General features: G+C 48.9%; 1 protein-coding gene across 1 annotated transcript in view; it reads left to right on the top strand.

Moving 5' to 3' along the window:
• Window positions 1-17,750, top strand: part of LOC138246906 (serine protease 33-like) — a 1,038,083-nt gene that overhangs the window by 467,815 nt on the left and 552,518 nt on the right. The window lies entirely within an intron of this gene.

Below are 17,750 nucleotides of genomic sequence, written 5' to 3' on the forward strand. Positions count from 1 at the left end.
TAATTATGCTAGCAAGACTTCCTTTCCTTGGTATTTTAATTTGAAGGTCATTCTCTTGAGTTCCCCCTACGGAGCTCATGTTCATTTTAAAGAAATGAGAATGGGTTTTGTTCCCATCACCACATCAGTTCCCCATTCTCCCGGGACATATTTCTGAGAGGATTGTGTCAAGCAAACCTCTAAATCTGATTTTTGAAGTCATGCAAAGCCAGTTTGTGTGGGTCTGAGTGACTTCACAAATCTGGAGTAACATAACACAGCACAAATCTCTGTTGCTTTTATCTGCCTTGGGAAAGGGTTCCATGAGCGATGCATGGGTGTTCCCACTCAACACAAATCAAACATTCACCCCAGTCACAAAGACCTAGGTTTAATCCATTGTTTTTTTGCTCACCATTCCACACCAGGTTGGATCCAGCCATATGCAAATAAGTCTTGACCCTGTTCCTTATGGGAACAGTCCAACCCAAACTGCCAAGCCAGGTCCTCCATAGACCGAACACAAGCATCCTAGGACCGGTTTCAGAATATCACTCTTCAGCAGCTAGGCTAGCTTGAATCCACAGGCGCAGTGAGCACGGGACCCACGTCTGGGCATACCCTTCCCACATGGGGCAACAAATGCAAAAAGAACAGATGATGGACGGAATGAAGAGCAAATCAAACGTTCACTCCCAGTCACAACAATCTGGGTTTAATCCATCGTTTTTTTGCTCACCACTCCACCCCAGGTTGGATCCAGCCATATGCAAATCAGTCTTGACCCTGTTCCTCATGGGAACAGACCAGCCCGATCTGCCAAGCCAGGTCCTCCCTGGACCGGAAACAAGCACCCTAGGACCGGATTCAGGGTATCACCCTTCATCAGCTGGCTAACTTGAATCCAATGGCGCAGTGTAGGAGGCTGGCCTGGATTGTAGTGGGTACCAAGGGGTACTTACACTCTGTACCAGGTTCAGTTATCCCTTATTAGTGTAGTAGAGGTGTTTCTAGCAGCTTAGGCTGATAGAAGGTAGCTATAGCAGAGCAGCTTAGGCTGAACTAGGAGACATGCAAAGCTTCTGCTATATCACTGGTGTCATATGCACAATATCATAAGAAAACACAATACACAGATATACTAAAAATAAAGGTACTTTATTTTTATGACAATATGCCAAAAGTATCTCAGTGAGTACCCTCAGTATGAGGATGCCAAATATACACAGGATATATGTACACAATACCAAAAAATATGCAGTAATAGCAAAAGGAAGTAATGCAAGCAGTGTAAAGTTACAATAGATTGCAATAGGAGCACATAGGTATAGGGGCAACACAAACCATATACTCCAAAAGTGGAATACGAATCACGAATGGACCCCAAACCTATGTGAGCTTGTAGAGGGTCGCTGGGACTGTAAGAAAACAGTGAGGGTTAGAAAAATAGCCCAACCCAAGACCCTGTAAGGTAGGTGTAAAGTGCACCTACTACCCCCAGAGAGCACAGAAGTCATGATAGGGGGATTCTGCAAGGAAGACCAACACCAGCAATGCAACAACAGTGGATTTCCGGACCTGAGTACCTGTAAGACAAGGGGACCAAGTCCAAGAGTCGCGACAGTGTCGAGAGTGGGCAGATGCCCAGGAAATGCCAGCTGAGGGTGCAAGGAAGCTGCCACCAGATGGAAGAAGCTTTGTGTTCTGCAAGAATAAAGAGGACTAGGAACCTTCCCTTTGGAGGATGGATGTCCCATGTCGTGAAAAAGCTTGCAGAGGTCTTCCCACGCAGAAAGACCACAAACAAGCCTTGCTAGCTGCAAGGGTCACAGTTCAGGTTTTTTGGATGCTGCTGTGGCCCAGGAGGGACCAGGATGTCGCCACTTGGATGAGGAGACAGAGGGGGCGCCCAGCAAGTCAGGGAGCCCTCACAGAAGCAGGCAGCACCCGCAGAAGTACCGGAACAGGCACTTAGAAGAGGAGTGAACTGGAGTCCATCCGAAGTCAGAAAAGGGAGTCCCACGACGCCGGAGGACAACTCAGAAGGTTGTGCACTGCAGGTTAGAGTGTCTGGGACCCAGGCTTGGCTGTGCACAAAGGAAATCCTGGAAGAGTGCACAGGAGCCGGAGAAGCTGCAAATCAAGCGGAACCCAGCAATGCAGTCTAGCGTAGGGAGGCAAGGACTTACCTCCACCAAACTTGGACTGAAGAGTCACTGGACAGTGGAAGTCACTTGGACAGAGTTGCTGAGTTCCAGGGACCACGCTCGTCGTGCTGAGAGGGGACCCAGAGGACCGGTGATGCAGTCTTTTGTTGCCTGCGGTTGCAGGGGGAAGATTCCGTCGACCCACAGGAGATTTCTTCAGAGCTCCTGGTGCAGAAAGGAGGCAGGCTACCCCCAGAGCATGTACCACCAGGAAACAGTCAAGAAAGCAGGCAGGATGAAGCGATACAAGGTTGCAGTGGCCATTTTGCTACATTGTTGCGGTTTTGCAGGCGTCTTGAGCAGTCAGCGGTCGATCCTTTGGCAGAAGGTGAAGAGGGAGATGCAGAGGAACTCTGGTGAGCTCTTTCATTCGGTATCTGAACAATTCCCCAAAGCAGAGACCCTAAATAGCCAGAAAAGGAGGTTTGGCTACCCAGGAAGGAAGATAGGCTAGTAAGAAAGGTAAGAGCCTTTCAGAAGGAGTCTCTGACGACACCTGCTGGCCCTGGCCACTCAGAGCAGTCCAGTGTGCCAGCACACCTCTGAATCCAAGATGGCAGAGGTCTGGGGCACGCTGGCGGAGCTCTGGCCACCTCCCCTGGGAGGTGCAGTTCAGGGGAGTGGTCACTCCCCTTTCCTTTGTCCAGTTTCACGCCAGAGCAGGGCTGGGGGATCCCTGAACCGGTGCAGACTGGCTTATGCAGAGATGGGCACCATCTGTGCCCATCAAAGCATTTCCAGAGGCTGGGGGAGGCTATCCTCCCCAGCCCTGACACCTTTTTCTAAAGGGAGAGGGTGTAACACCCTCTCTCTGAGGAAGTCCTTTGTTCTGCCTTCCTGGGCCAGGCCTGGCTGGACCCCAGGAGGGCAGAAACCTGTCTGAGGGGTTGGCAGCAGTAGCTGCAGTAAAACCCCGGCAAGGACAGTTTGGCAGTACCCGGGTTCTGTGCTAGAGAACCGGGGGATCATGGAATTGTCTCCCCAATGCCAGAATGGCATTGGGATGACAATTCCATGATCTTAGACATGTTACATGGCCATGTTCGGAGTTACCATTGCGACGCTATACATAGGTAGTGACCTATGTATAGTGCACGCGTGAAATGGTGTCCCCGCACTCACAAAGTCCGGGGAATTTGCCCTGAACAATGTGGGGGCAGCTTGGCTAGTGCCAGGGTGCCCACACACTAAGTAACTTTGCACCCAACGTTCACCAGGTGAAGGTTAGATATATAGGTGACTTATAAGTTACTTATGTGCAGTGTAAAATGGTTCTGAAATAATGTGGGCATTATTTCACTCAGGCTGCAGTGGCAGGCCTGTGTACGAATTGTCAGAGCTCCCTATGGGTGGCAAAAGAAATGCTGCAGCCCATAGGGATCTCCAGGAACCCCAATACCCTGGGTACCTCAGTACGATATGCTAGGGAATTATAAGGGTGTTCCAGTATGCCAATGTGAATTGGTGAAATTGGTCACTAGCCTGTTAGTGACAATTTGGAAAGCAGAGAGAGCATAACCACTGAGGTTCTGGTTAGCAGAGCCTCAGTGAGACAGTTAGTCATCACACAGGGAACACATACAGGGCACACTTATGAGTACTGGGGCCCTGGCTGGCAGGGTCCCAGTGACACATACACTAAAACGACATATATACAGTGAAATATTGGGGTAACATGCCAGGCAAGATGGTACTTTCCTACACGCAGTGAGCACGGGACCCATGTCTTGGCATACCCTTCCCACCTGGGGCAACAAATGCAAAAAGAACAGATGATGGACGGAATACAGAGCAAATCAACCATTCACCGTCAATCACAAAGATCTAGGTTTAATCCATTGTTTTTTTGCTCACCATGCCACCGCAGGTTGGATCCAGCCATATGTAAATCAGTCTTGACCCCTGTCTCTCAGGGGAACAGTCCAGTCTGAACTGCCAAGACAGGTCCTCCATGGACCGGAAACAAGCATTCTAGGACCGGTTTCAGGGTATAACCTTTCATCAGCTAGGCTAGCTTGAATCTAGTAGCGCAGTGAGCACAGGACCTACATCTGGGCATACCGTTCCCACTTGGGGCGACAAATGCAAAAAGAACAGATGATGGAAGGAATGCAGAGCAAATCCAACATTCACCCCCCGTTACAAAGATATGGGTTTAATCCATTGTTTTATTGCTCACTGTAGGAAAGTACCATCTTGCCTGGCATGTTACCCCCATTTTTCACTGTATATATGTTGTTTTAGTTGTATGTGTCACTGGGACCCTGGTAACCCAGGGCCCCAGTGCTCATAAGTGTGCCTGTATGTGTTACCTGTGTAGTGACTAACTGTCTCACTGAGGCTCTGCTAATCAGAACCTCAGTGGTTATGCTCTCTCATTTCTTTCCAAATTGTCACTAACAGGCTAGTGACCAATTTTACCAATTTACATTGGCTTACTGGAACACCCTTATAATTCCCTAGTATATGGTACTGAGGTACCCAGGGTATTGGGGTTCCAGGAGATCCCTATGGGCTGCAGCATTTCTTTTGCCACCCATAGGGAGCTCTGACAATTCTTACACAGGCCTGCCACTGCAGCCTGAGTGAAATAACGTCCACGTTATTTCACAGCCATTTTACACTGCACTTAAGTAACTTATAAGTCACCTATATGTCTAACCTTTACCTGGTAAAGGTTAGGTGCAAAGTTACTTAGTGTGAGGGCACCCTGGCACTAGCCAAGGTGCCCCCACATTGTTCAGAGCCAATTCACTGAACTTTGTGAGTGCGGGGACACCATTACACGCGTGCACTACATATAGGTCACTACCTATATGTAGCTTCACCATGGTAACTCCGAATATGGCCATGTAACATGTCTATGATCATGGAATTGCCCCCTCTATGCCATCCTGGCATTGTTGGTACAATTCCATGATCCCAGTGGTCTGTAGCACAGACCCTGGTACTGCCAGACTGCCCTTCCTGGGGTTTCTCTGCAGCTGCTGCTGCTGCCAACCCCTCAGACAGGCATCTGCCCTCCTGGGGTCCAGCCAGGCCTGGCCCAGGATGGCAGAACAAAGAACTTCCTCTGAGAGAGGGTGTGACACCCTCTCCCTTTGGAAAATGGTGTGAAGGCAGGGGAGGAGTAGCCTCCCCCAGCCTCTGGAAATGCTTTGTTGGGCACAGATGTGCCCAATTCTGCATAAGCCAGTCTACACCGGTTCAGGGACCCCTTAGCCCCTGCTCTGGCGCGAAACTGGACAAAGGAAAGGGGAGTGACCACTCCCCTGACCTGCACCTCCCCTGGGAGGTGTCCAGAGCTCCTCCAGTGTGCTCCAGACCTCTGCCATCTTGGAAACAGAGGTGCTGCTGGCACACTGGACTGCTCTGAGTGGCCAGTGCCACCAGGTGACGTCAGAGACTCCTTGTGATAGGCTCCTTCAGGTGTTAGTAGCCTTTCCTCTCTCCTAGGTAGCCAAACCCTCTTTTCTGGCTATTTAGGGTCTCTGTCTCTGGGGAAACTTCAGATAACGAATGCATGAGCTCAGCCGAGTTCCTCTGCATCTCCCTCTTCACCTTCTGATAAGGAATCGACCGCTGACCGCGCTGGAAGCCTGCAAACCTGCAACATAGTAGCAAAGACGACTACTGCAACTCTGTAACGCTGATCCTGCCGCCTTCTCGACTGTTTTCCTGCTTGTGCATGCTGTGGGGGTAGTCTGCCTCCTCTCTGCACCAGAAGCTCCGAAGAAATCTCCCGTGGGTCGACGGAATCTTCCCCCTGCAACCGCAGGCACCAAAAAGCTGCATCTCCGGTCCCTTGGGTCTCCTCTCAGCACGACGAGCGAGGTCCCTCGAATCCAGCGACACCGTCCAAGTGACCCCCACAGTCCAGTGACTCTTCAGCCCAAGTTTGGTGGAGGTAAGTCCTTGCCTCACCTCGCTGGGCTGCATTGCTGGGAACCGCGACTTTGCAAGCTTCTCCGGCCCCTGTGCACTTCCGGCGGAAATCCTGTGTGCACAGCCAAGCCTGGGTCCACGGCACTCTAACCTGCATTGCACGACTTTCTAAGTTGGTCTCCGGCGACGTGGGACTCCTTTGTGCAACTTCGGCGAGCACTGTTTCACACATCCCCGTAGTGCCTGTTTCTGGCACTTCTCCGGGTGCTACCTGCTTCAGTGAGGGCTCTTTGTCTTGCTTGACGTCCCCTCTCTCTGCAGGTCCAATTTGCGACCTCCTGGTCCCTCCTGGGCCCCAGCAGCGTCCAAAAACGCCAAACGCACGATTTGCGTGTAGCAAGGCTTGTTGGCGTCCATCCGGCGGGAAAACACTTCTGCACGACTCTCCAAGGCGTGGGGGATCCATCCTCCAAAGGGGAAGTCTCTAGCCCTTGTCGTTCCTGCAGTATTTACAGTTCTTCAGCCTAGTAAGAGCTTCTTTGCACCAACCGCTGGCATTTCTTGGGCATCTGCCCATCTCCGAGCTGCTTGTGACTTTTGGACTTGGTCCCCTTGTTCCACAGGTACCCTCAGTCAGGAATCCATTGTTGTTGCATTGCTGATTTGTGTTTTCCGTGCATTTTCCCTCTAACACGACTATTTTGTCCTTAGGGGAACTTTGGTGCACTTTGCACTCACTTTTCAGGGTCTTGGGGAGGGTTATTTTGCTAACTCTCACTATTTTCTAATAGTCCCAGCGACCCTCTAGAAGGTCACATAGGTTTGGGGTCCATTCGTGGTTCGCATTCCACTTCTGGAGTATATGGTTTGTGTTGCCCCTATCCCTATGTTTCCCCATTGCATCCTATTGTAACTATACATTGTTTGCACTGTTTTCTAAGACTATACTGCATATTTTTGCTATTGTGTATATATATCTTGTGTATATTTCCTATCCTCTCACTGAGGGTACACTCTAAGATACTTTGGCATATTGTCATAAAAATAAAGTACCTTTATTTTTAGTATAACTGTGTATTGTGTTTTCTTATGATATTGTGCATATGACACTAAGTGGTACTGTAGTAGCTTCACACGTCTCCTAGTTCAGCCTAAGCTGCTCTGCTAAGCTACCATTATCTATCAGCCTAAGCTGCTAGACACCCTATACACTAATAAGGGATAACTGGGCCTGGTACAAGGTGCAAGTACCCCTTGGTACTCACTACAAGCCAGTCCAGCCTCCTACATTGGTTGTGCAGTGGTGGGATAAGTGCTTTGAGACTACTTACCACTCTTGTCATTGTACTTTTCATAAGAGAAAAATATACAAAACAAGGTCAGTGTATATACACATAGCCAAAAAGTTTTGCATTTCCTCTTTTCACTCTTTTCTAAGTGCTGAAAAGTACTTCTAAACTTTCAAAAAGTTCTTAAAAGTTTAAAAAGTTTTTTTCTGTCTTTCCAAAAAGTTCTGAAAACTTTTTTCTCTTTTGCTATCACTTTAACTCTCTCTAAAAAATGTCTGGCACAGGCCAAAAAGTTGAACTGTCCAAACTTGCATATGATCACCTTAGCTGGAAAGGAGCAAGGAGTCTCTGCATAGAGAGAGGTTTGAGTGTAGGGAAGAATCCTTCCTTAGAACTGTTAATTAATATGCTTAGAGTACAGGATAAGGCCATAAGTGCCCAATCTGTGGAAAAAGTAGCTAATGGTTCTCAATCTGATCCAGGGACTCCCCCAGGAAAAGGTTCAGGAAAGAAACTTCTTAGCCTGCCCATTACTAGACAGTCTAGCATAGTTGGTACAGAGGTTGAATCACATCATACTGATGATGTGCTCTCACATTATACTGGTAGCCAAGCTGTTAGGGTGCCCTCTGTAAGGGACAGGTCTCCTTCTGTTCATTCCCATCATACCTCTGTATCTAGAAATGTCCCTCCCACCCACCCTGATGACAGATTGTTGGAAAGGGAGCTCAATAGATTGAGAGTGGAGCAAACCAGACTGAAGCTCAAGAAGCAACAGCTGGATTTGGATAGACAGTCTTTAGAAATAGAGAGGGAAAGACAGAAAATGGGTTTAGATACCCATGGTGGCAGCAGCAGTATTCCCCATAGTCATCCTGCAAAAGAGCATGATTCCAGGAATCTGCATAAGATAGTTCCCCCTTACAAGGAGGGGGATGACATTAACAAGTGGTTTGCTGCACTTGAGAGGGCCTGTGCTGTACAGGATGTCCCTCAAAAGCAGTGGGCTGCTATCCTATGGCTATCATTTACTGGAAAAGGTAGGGATAGGCTCCTTACTGTAAAAGAAAATGATGCTAACAATTTCCAAGTTCTTAAGAATGCACTCCTGGATGGTTATGGCTTAACCACTGAACAGTACAGGATCAAGTTCAGAGATACCAAAAAGGAGTCTTCACAAGACTGGGTTGATTTCATTGACCAGGCAGTGAAGGCCTTGGAGGGGTGGTTACATGGCAGTAAAGTTACTGATTATGACAGCCTGTATAACTTAATCCTGAGAGAGCATATTCTTAATAATTGTGTGTCTGATTTGTTGCACCAGTACTTGGTGGACTCTGATCTGACCTCTCCCCAAGAATTGGGAAAGAAGGCAGACAAATGGGTCAGAACAAGAGTGAACAGAAAAGTTCATACAGGGGGTGACAAAGATGGCAACAAAAAGAAGGATGGTAAGTCTTCTGACAAGGGTGGGGACAAATCTAAAAATGAGTCTTCATCAGGCCCACAAAAACACTCTGGTGGGGGTGGTGGGCCCAAATCCTCCTTTAATCAGAACAAGGAAAAGAAACCATGGTGCTATTTATGTAAGATAAAAGGCCATTGGACAACAGATCCCAGTTGTCCAAAGAAAGGCACCACAGCTCCTACCACTACAACCCCTACTGCTACACCTAGTGTCCCTACTAATAGCAGTGGTGGTGGGAGCAAACCTACTAATAGCCAATCCAAGGGAGTAGCTGGGCTCACTTTTGGTAATTTAGTTGGGGTTGGTCTGATTAGGGAGACCACAGAGGCTACTTTAGTCTCTGAAGGGGCTATTGACTTAGCCACTTTGGGTGCTTGCCCCCATAACTTGGAGAAGTACAAGCAACTAACCCTAATAAATGGTGTTGAGGTCCAGGCCTACAGGGACACAGGTGCCAGTGTCACAATGGTGATTGAGAAACTGGTGCACCCTGAACAACACATACTTGGACACCAGTACCAAGTAACCGATGCTCACAACATAACACAAAGCCACCCCATGGCTGTTGTAAATCTCAACTGGGGGGGGGTATCTGGTCCAAAGAAAGTTGTGGTAGCTTCAGATTTACCTGTAGACTGTCTATTAGGGAACGATTTGGAGACATCAGCTTGGTCAGATGTGGAGTTGGAGGCCCATGCAGCAATGCTGGGCATCCCAGGGCATATTTTTGCTTTGACAAGGGCTCAGGCCAAAAAGCAAAAAGGACAGGGAAGCTTGGATCCTGGAACAATGGACCAAGTGCTCCCTAAAGCTAGGGCTAGTAGAAGCAAACCACTTCCTACTATCCCTCCCTCTACAGTGGATTCTACTTCTGAGGAAGAAGAATTCCCTCCCTGTGCAGAACCTACACCAGAGGAGCTGGAAGCAGACACTGCTGAGCTTTTGGGTGAAGGGGGGCCTGCCAGAGAGGAGCTGAGTGTGGCACAGCAAACCTGTCCCACATTAGAGGGTCTCAGACAGCAAGCTGTCAAACAGGCTAATGGGGATGTCAGTGACTCACACAGAGTTTACTGGGAGGACAACCTCTTGTACACTGAGCAAAGGGATCCTAAACCTGGAGCTGCCAGGAGATTAGTGATTCCTCAGGAGTACAGAAAGTTCCTCCTAACACTGGCACATGACATTCCCTTAGCTGGGCACCTGGGTCAAATGGAAACTTGGGACAGATTGGTACCACTGTTTCATTGGCCTAGGATGTCTGAGGACACAAAAGATTTTTGTAAGTCCTGTGAAACCTGTCAAGCCAGTGGCAAGACAGGTGGCACTCCAAAGGCACCCCTTATCCCACTGCCTGTGGTTGGGGTTCCCTTTGAAAGGGTAGGGGTTGACATAGTTGGCCCCCTTGACCCTCCTACTGCTTCAGGCAATAGATTTATCTTGGTGGTAGTGGACCATGCCACAAGATATCCTGAAGCTATTCCTTTAAGGACCACTACAGCTCCTGCAGTGGCAAAGGCCCTCCTGGGAATATTTTCCAGGGTGGGCTTCCCAAAGGAAGTAGTATCAGACAGAGGAAGCAATTTCATGTCTGCATACTTAAAGGCCATGTGGAAGGTGTGTGGTGTAACTTACAAGTTCACAACACCCTATCATCCACAAACAAATGGACTGGTGGAGAGATTTAATAAAACTCTCAAGGGCATGATTATGGGACTCCCTGAAAAACTCCGCAGGAGATGGGATATCCTTCTACCATGCCTCCTTTTTGCCTACAGGGAGGTACCCCAGAAAGGAGTGGGCTTCAGCCCCTTTGAACTTCTTTTTGGACACCCTGTTAGGGGTCCACTCACACTTGTAAAGGAGGGTTGGGAACAACCTTTAAAAGCTCCTAAGCAGGATATTGTGGATTATGTACTTGGCCTCAGATCAAGGATGGCTGAGTACATGAAAAAGGCCAGTAAAAACCTTCAGGCCAGCCAAGAGCTCCAGAAGCAATGGCATGATCAGAAGGCTGTTTTGGTTCAGTACCAACCAGGGCAGAAAGTGTGGGTCTTGGAGCCTGTGGCCCCAAGAGCACTCCAAGATAAATGGAGTGGTCCACACACAATTGTTGAAAAGAAGGGTGAAGTCACCTACTTGGTTGACTTAGGCACTGCCAGGAGTCCCCTTAGGGTGCTCCATGTCAACCGCCTGAAACCCTACTATGACAGGGCTGATCTCACCCTGCTCATGGCAACAGATGAGGGACAGGAAGAAGACAGTGATCCTCTACCTGATCTCTTCTCTTCCACAGAACAAGATGCTCTTGTGGAAGGGGTAGTTTTGGCTGATTGTCTTACTGCTGAGCAGAAAGATAATTGCATAAATCTCCTAGGACAATTTTCAGAACTCTTCTCCATTGTGCCAGGCACCACTTCTTGGTGTGAGCACACTATAGATACTGGAGACAGTTTACCTGTCAAAAGTAAGATCTATAGGCAGCCTGACCATGTCAGGGACTGCATAAAGCAAGAAGTTCAGAAGATGTTGGAACTAGGAGTGGTTGAGCACTCTGACAGTCCATGGGCTTCTCCTGTGGTACTGGTACCAAAACCCAATTCTAAAGATGGAAAGAAGAAAATAAGGTTTTGTGTAGACTATAGAGGTCTCAACTTGGTAACCAAAACAGATGCTCACCCTATACCCAGGGCAGATGAGCTAATAGATACACTGGCATCTGCCAAGTATCTAAGCACTTTTGATTTGACTGCAGGGTATTGGCAGATCAAAATGTCAGAAGATGCTAAACCTAAGACTGCATTTTCTACCATTGGAGGACATTACCAGTTTACTGTAATGCCTTTTGGTTTGAAAAATGCACCTGCCACTTTTCAGAGGTTGGTGAACACAGTCCTGCAAGGGCTGGAAGCTTTCAGTGCAGCATATTTGGATGATATAGCTGTCTTTAGCTCCAGCTGGGATGATCACCTGGTCCACCTTTGGAAAGTTTTGGAGGCCCTGCAAAAGGCAGGCCTCACTATCAAGGCTTCAAAGTGCCAGATAGGGCAGGGTAAGGTGGTTTATCTGGGACACCTTGTTGGTGGGGAACAGATTGCACCACTTCAGGGGAAAATCCAAACTATTATTGATTGGATTCCCCCTACCACTCAGACTCAGGTGAGAGCCTTCCTAGGCCTCACTGGGTATTACAGGAGGTTCATTAAGAACTATGGCTCCATTGCAGCCCCTCTTAATGACCTCACATCCAAGAAAATGCCTAAAAAGGTATTATGGACAGCAAACTGTCAGAAAGCTTTTGAGGAGCTGAAGCAGGCCATGTGCTCTGCACCTGTCCTGAAAAGCCCTTGTTACTCTAAAAAATTCTATGTCCAAACTGATGCATCTGAATTAGGAGTAGGGGCAGTCCTATCACAACTTAATTCTGAGGGCCAGGATCAACCTGTTGCTTTTATTAGTAGAAGGTTGACCCCTAGAGAAAAGCGTTGGTCTGCCATTGAGAGGGAGGCCTTTGCTGTGGTCTGGGCTCTGAAGAAGTTGAGGCCATACCTGTTTGGCACTCACTTCATTGTTCAGACAGACCACAAACCTCTACTTTGGCTAAAACAAATGAAAGGTGAAAATCCTAAATTGTTGAGGTGGTCCATATCCCTACAGGGAATGGACTATACAGTGGAACATAGACCTGGGAGTAGCCACTCCAATGCAGATGGACTCTCCAGATATTTCCACTTAGACAATGAAGACTCATCAGGTAATGGCTAGTCTTATTGTCCTTCGTTTGGGGGGGGGTTGTGTAGGAAAGTACCATCTTGCCTGGCATGTTACCCCCATTTTTCACTGTATATATGTTGTTTTAGTTGTATGTGTCACTGGGACCCTGGTAACCCAGGGCCCCAGTGCTCATAAGTGTGCCTGTATGTGTTACCTGTGTAGTGACTAACTGTCTCACTGAGGCTCTGCTAATCAGAACCTCAGTGGTTATGCTCTCTCATTTCTTTCCAAATTGTCACTAACAGGCTAGTGACCAATTTTACCAATTTACATTGGCTTACTGGAACACCCTTATAATTCCCTAGTATATGGTACTGAGGTACCCAGGGTATTGGGGTTCCAGGAGATCCCTATGGGCTGCAGCATTTCTTTTGCCACCCATAGGGAGCTCTGACAATTCTTACACAGGCCTGCCACTGCAGCCTGAGTGAAATAACGTCCACGTTATTTCACAGCCATTTTACACTGCACTTAAGTAACTTATAAGTCACCTATATGTCTAACCTTTACCTGGTAAAGGTTAGGTGCAAAGTTACTTAGTGTGAGGGCACCCTGGCACTAGCCAAGGTGCCCCCACATTGTTCAGAGCCAATTCACTGAACTTTGTGAGTGCGGGGACACCATTACACGCGTGCACTACATATAGGTCACTACCTATATGTAGCTTCACCATGGTAACTCCGAATATGGCCATGTAACATGTCTATGATCATGGAATTGCCCCCTCTATGCCATCCTGGCATTGTTGGTACAATTCCATGATCCCAGTGGTCTGTAGCACAGACCCTGGTACTGCCAGACTGCCCTTCCTGGGGTTTCTCTGCAGCTGCTGCTGCTGCCAACCCCTCAGACAGGCATCTGCCCTCCTGGGGTCCAGCCAGGCCTGGCCCAGGATGGCAGAACAAAGAACTTCCTCTGAGAGAGGGTGTGACACCCTCTCCCTTTGGAAAATGGTGTGAAGGCAGGGGAGGAGTAGCCTCCCCCAGCCTCTGGAAATGCTTTGTTGGGCACAGATGTGCCCAATTCTGCATAAGCCAGTCTACACCGGTTCAGGGACCCCTTAGCCCCTGCTCTGGCGCGAAACTGGACAAAGGAAAGGGGAGTGACCACTCCCCTGACCTGCACCTCCCCTGGGAGGTGTCCAGAGCTCCTCCAGTGTGCTCCAGACCTCTGCCATCTTGGAAACAGAGGTGCTGCTGGCACACTGGACTGCTCTGAGTGGCCAGTGCCACCAGGTGACATCAGAGACTCCTTGTGATAGGCTCCTTCAGGTGTTAGTAGCCTTTCCTCTCTCCTAGGTAGCCAAACCCTCTTTTCTGGCTATTTAGGGTCTCTGTCTCTGGGGAAACTTCAGATAACGAATGCATGAGCTCAGCCGAGTTCCTCTGCATCTCCCTCTTCACCTTCTGATAATGAATCGACCGCTGACCGCGCTGGAAGCCTGCAAACCTGCAACATAGTAGCAAAGACGACTACTGCAACTCTGTAACGCTGATCCTGCCGCCTTCTCGACTGTTTTCCTGCTTGTGCATGCTGTGGGGGTAGTCTGCCTCCACTCTGCACCAGAAGCTCCGAAGAAATCTCCCGTGGGTTGACGGAATCTTCCCCCTGCAACCGCAGGCACCAAAAAGCTGCATCTCCGGTCCCTTGGGTCTCCTCTCAGCACGACGAGCGAGGTCCCTCGAATCCAGCGACACCGTCCAAGTGACCCCCACAGTCCAGTGACTCTTCAGCCCAAGTTTGGTGGAGGTAAGTCCTTGCCTCACCTCGCTGGGCTGCATTGCTGGGAACCGCGACTTTGCAAGCTTCTCCGGCCCCTGTGCACTTCCGGCGGAAATCCTGTGTGCACAGCCAAGCCTGGGTCCACGGCACTCTAACCTGCATTGCACGACTTTCTAAGTTGGTCTCCGGCGACGTGGGACTCCTTTGTGCAACTTCGGCGAGCACCGTTTCACGCATCCCCGTAGTGCCTGTTTCTGGCACTTCTCCGGGTGCTACCTGCTTCAGTGAGGGCTCTTTGTCTTGCTCGACGTCCCCTCTCTCTGCAGGTCCAATTTGCGACCTCCTGGTCCCTCCTGGGCCCCAGCAGCGTCCAAAAACGCCAAACGCACGATTTGCGTGTAGCAAGGCTTGTTGGCATCCATCCGGCGGGAAAACACTTCTGCACGACTCTCCAAGGCGTGAGGGATCCATCCTCCAAAGGGGAAGTCTCTAGCCCTTGTCGTTCCTGCAGTATTCACAGTTCTTCAGCCTAGTAAGAGCTTCTTTGCACCAACCGCTGGCATTTCTTGGGCATCTGCCCATCTCCGAGCTGCTTGTGACTTTTGGACTTGGTCCCCTTGTTCCACAGGTACCCTCAGTCAGGAATCCATTGTTGTTGCATTGCTGATTTGTGTTTTCCGTGCATTTTCCCTCTAACACGACTATTTTGTCCTTAGGGGAACTTTGGTGCACTTTGCACTCACTTTTCAGGGTCTTGGGGAGGGTTATTTTGCTAACTCTCACTATTTTCTAATAGTCCCAGCGACCCTCTAGAAGGTCACATAGGTTTGGGGTCCATTCGTGGTTCGCATTCCACTTCTGGAGTATATGGTTTGTGTTGCCCCTATCCCTATGTTTCCCCATTGCATCCTATTGTAACTATACATTGTTTGCACTGTTTTCTAAGACTATACTGCATATTTTTGCTATTGTGTATATATATCTTGTGTATATTTCCTATCCTCTCACTGAGGGTACACTCTAAGATACTTTGGCATATTGTCATAAAAATAAAGTACCTTTATTTTTAGTATAACTGTGTATTGTGTTTTCTTATGATATTGTGCATATGACACTAAGTGGTACTGTAGTAGCTTCACACGTCTCCTAGTTCAGCCTAAGCTGCTCTGCTAAGCTACCATTATCTATCAGCCTAAGCTGCTAGACACCCTATACACTAATAAGGGATAACTGGGCCTGGTACAAGGTGCAAGTACCCCTTGGTACTCACTACAAGCCAGTCCAGCCTCCTACACTCACCACGCCAACCCAAGTTGGATCCAGCCATATGCAAATCAGTCTTGACCCAGTTCCTCATGGAAACAGTCCAGCCCAAACTGCAAAGCCAGGTCCTCCGGAGACCGGAAACAAGCATCGTAGGACCGTTTCAAGGTATCAACCTTCATCAGCTAGGCTAGCTTGAATCCAGTGGCGCAGTGAGCACAGGACCCACGTCTGGGCATACCGTTCCCACTTGGGGTGACAAATGCAAAAATAACAGATGATGGACGGAATGCAGAGCAAATCAAACATTCACCCCCAGTCACAAAGATATGGGTTTAATCCATTGTTTTTTTGCTCCCCACGCCACCCCAAGTTGGATCCACACTGCAAATCAGTCTTGACCCTGTTCCTCATGAGAACAGTCCAGCCCGAACTGCCAAGCCATGTCCTCCTTGGACCGGAAACAAGCATCCTAGGACCAGTTTCAGGGTATCACCCTTCATCAGCTAGGCTAACTTGAATCCAGTGGCGTAGTGAGCACGGGACCCACGCCTGGGCATACTCTTCCCACTTGGGATGACAAATGCAAAAAGAACAGATGATGAACGGAATGCAGAGCAAATCAAACATTCACTCCCAGTCACAAAGATCGGGGTTTAATCCATTGGTTTTTTGCTCACCACGCCACACCAGGTTAGATCTAACCATATGCAGATCAGCCTTCTCTCTCTTCCACATGGGAACAGTCCAGCCCGAACTGCCACGCTAGGTCCTCCCTAGACCGGAAACAAGAATCCTAGGAACGGTGTCAGGGAATCACCCTTCATCAGCTAGGCTAGCTTGAACCCAGTGGCGCAGTGAGCACAGGACCCACGTCTGGGCATACCCTTCCCACTTGGGGCGACAAATGCAAAAAGAACAGATGATGGACGGAATGCAGATCAAATCAAACATTCACCCCCAGTCACAAAGATCTGGGTTTAATCCATTGTTTTTTTGCTGACTACGCTACCCCAGGTTGGATCCAGCCATATGCAAATCAGTTTATACCCTGTTCCTCATGGGAAGAGTCCAGCCCGATCTGCCAAGCCAGATCCTCCCTGAATCGGAAACAAGCATCCTAGGACCGGTTTCAGGGTATCACCCTTCATCACCTAGGCTAGCTTGAATCTAGTGGTGCAGTGAGCACGGGACCCACGTCTGGGGATACCCTTCCCACTTTGGGGGGACTAATGCAAAAAAAAACAGATGATGGACGGAATGCAGAGCAAATCAAACATTCACCCCAAATCATAAAGATCTAGGTTTAATGCATTGTTTTTTTGACCACCATGCCACCCCAGGTTGGATCCAGCCATATGCAAATCAGTCTTGACCCTGTTCCTCATGGGAACAGTCAAGTCTGAACTGCTAAGCCAGGTCCTCCCTGGACCGGACACAACCATTCTAGGACCGGTTTCAAGGTATCACCCTTCATCAACTAGGTTAACTTCAATCCAGTGGCCCAGTGAGCACGGGACCCACATCTCGTCATACCTTTCCCACTCGGGGCGACAAATGCAAAAAGAACAGATGATGGACGGAATGCAGAGCAAATCAAACATTCACCCCCAGTCACAAAGATCTGGGCTTAATCCATTGTTTTTTTGCTCACCACGGCACCCCAGGTTGGATCCAGCCATCTGCTAATCTGTCTTGACCCTGTTCCTCATAGAAACAGTCCAGCCCGAACTGCCAAACCAGGTCCTCCGTGAACCGGACACAAGCATCCTAGGACTGGTTTCAGGGTATTACCCTTCATCACCTAGGCTAGCTTGAATCCAGTGGCGCAGTGAGCGTGGAACCTACGTCTATGCATACCCTTCCAACTTGGGGAGACAAGTGCAAAAAAAAAAGATGATGGATGGAATGAAGAGCAAATAAAAAATTCACCCCCAGTCACAAAGATCTGGGTTTAATCCATTGTTTTTTTGCTCACCACGCCACCCCAGGTTGGATCCAGCCATATGCAAATCAGTCTTGACCCTGTTCCCCATGGGAACAGTCCAGCCCAAACTGCCAAGCCAGGTCTACCCTGGACCAGAAACAAGCATCCTAGGACCGGTATCAAGTTATCACCCATCAGCAGCTAGGCTAGCTTTAATCCAGTGGCGCAGTGAGCACGGG

This window comes from Pleurodeles waltl, chromosome 7, assembly GCF_031143425.1.
Source record: "Pleurodeles waltl isolate 20211129_DDA chromosome 7, aPleWal1.hap1.20221129, whole genome shotgun sequence".
Classification (NCBI taxonomy): Eukaryota; Metazoa; Chordata; class Amphibia; order Caudata; family Salamandridae; genus Pleurodeles; species Pleurodeles waltl.